Source organism: Triticum dicoccoides, chromosome 4A, assembly GCF_002162155.2.
Source record: "Triticum dicoccoides isolate Atlit2015 ecotype Zavitan chromosome 4A, WEW_v2.0, whole genome shotgun sequence".
In the NCBI taxonomy this organism is placed as follows: domain Eukaryota; kingdom Viridiplantae; phylum Streptophyta; class Magnoliopsida; order Poales; family Poaceae; genus Triticum; species Triticum dicoccoides.
The window spans coordinates 178,600,094-178,602,300 of record NC_041386.1 but is presented as its reverse complement, the minus strand read 5'-3'; positions in this window follow the sequence as shown (position 1 = coordinate 178,602,300).

The window sequence follows — 2,207 nt, the reverse complement described above, 5'->3', positions numbered from 1 at the left end:
GCTCCTTTTGTGATACCGCACGATCTAGCCGGGTTTTTTTCATTTAGCATTTGGTGAAGTGTTGTTAGGGTTTTGTAGGGGGCTTTGGTCGTAGTGGTGGTGTTTTGGATGTTCTGGAGATTAGACAAGGGGGTTGTGTTCAGAGATCTGAATTAGGGGGTATGATTCAGCATGATGATGTTAGGGGGTTGTGTTCAGAGATTTGGATTCAGGGGTATGATTTTCAGCATGATGTTGTTAGGGGGTTATGTGTTCTGGTACTTGTCCTTGAGATTTTATGTTTTGTTTTGTTGATGATGGTAGGTGCTTTGTGTAGCATGGTCGTCTCTGTGTGTTTTCTGATTTTTGTAGTAGCATCTGAAGATGACATGGAATTTTTTTTCACATATGCTTGTGTAACTATTTACTAGTATTGTTTTTGTGCTGGATGATATTTTGACAAACCAAATTTTTGATTCCACTAAGATTTGTGCAACCAAAGTGAAGGTTCTTCACATTTGATATGTGCCTATGCAGAAAATAATTTGTTGGTTTGTTGACTGAGTTTGTTGATTTTTTAATCAGGCTGGAAAATAATTTGCCTACATTTGCACCATCCAAGAAATTGTCCCTTAAATCACCCCCTCTCATTAATCTGGCAGCATTATGATGCACAATTGTTTTTCTGTTGTAGGACTGATAGACATTTGATATGTGCTTATGCAGAAAAAAGTATTTTGCAATTGAGAAGCAAACTTGGAAATATGTTTTAACAGCTTGAGTGAACGCATTCAACTGTTGCGTCACGTGTTTTATACTTTTATTGATTCCACACCTATCCTTGTCGATTAATTCATAGATGCATCCACAAAACCCTAGCCTAGCCTAGCGTAGTGAGTGGCAAAAGCGACTTTCAGGGTTCCGGCGCGTGGGGTGTGGGGAAACGAAACGAACATGAATGGTAGGAATAGGTGGAACCAACAATCAGTGCCTACTTTATTTGTTTGTTTGTTGTGAAGTTATATGTCATTTCTTTTTATTGTGCCCTTTTTTTGCCTGAGAGTGATGTTATGAGGAATTGAATAAGTAATAGCTAATAATATAAATGCATCCCCTGGGGTAATAGTGCTTGCTGTTTTCGAGGTTGTTGAACTTGTGTCATTTTTTTATACACTGATTCTTGTTAATTCACTGCTTTTATATTTGATTGGAGAATCACTCTTCTTTTCTTTTTCACAATAAACCATGAAATAAGATATGAATAAGATTTTGCTTAAATGAGAGTTTGAGAATATTTTGTGTGCTACCCTTTTTTCACACATGGATGGTTCTCATGCTAGTTTTGTTATTTTTAGATGACTGTTATTACATGATGAGATATATATTTCATATAGGATGTGGTTTTTCATATATGATGTAAACCCAGTAATGCAAGATGAAACTTGCAAGGTGTGGTACTTTTTAGGTTGATGTTTTTCAACATTTTTAATCTGCTTTTTGCTCTTTTTATTTATTTTTTCAAATGTGTTTACATCTTTTTAATATACTTTCTTCTGTGTGTTTAATTAGTCTTTGTTTCATGACCTTAGTTTTTTTAATTTTTATACAGGTCTCCCTCAACTCTAAACATGCCTAGACTTTACAAATATCCTGCTGGTACCATCAAGCACAGGTTTTCTACCATCAGGTGGCATAAAGCAGTTTCTGATTTAAGTGATAATCAAAAGTCGTTTGTTAGGAAATATGAGCTCGATAATCTTCTGAATATTCATCCTCACTTAATGGTTCCAATACCAATCCTTCAATGGGTTGCGGACCACCTGAATTGCAATGGGATCGGAGTTTTTAGAAAGGGTGATAAAATAATTCATCTAAGAAGAGACATGGTAATTTAGGTTTTTGGGATACGTTCTGGTTCTGTGCCTTTTCCTCTGGATAGCATAGATCCAGTTGTTGTGGCTAGAGTGTTACAACTTAGGTCTCAGTATCTCGGTAATGGCCAGAAGAACATTCAATTTGATAATATCATCACTATCATGAAGAATGATGAGACTGAGGAAGGTTTCATGCGGAGTTTCTTATTTCTCTTCATAAGTTCTGTTTTCTGTCCAACCACTCGGAATTGTGCCAATTGGAAAATTCTTTATGGGCTGCACGACATTAGCAAGTTGAAGACCCTTGATTTGGCTCAACTTTGCACTGATCACTTGAACAAAGAAATTGATAAC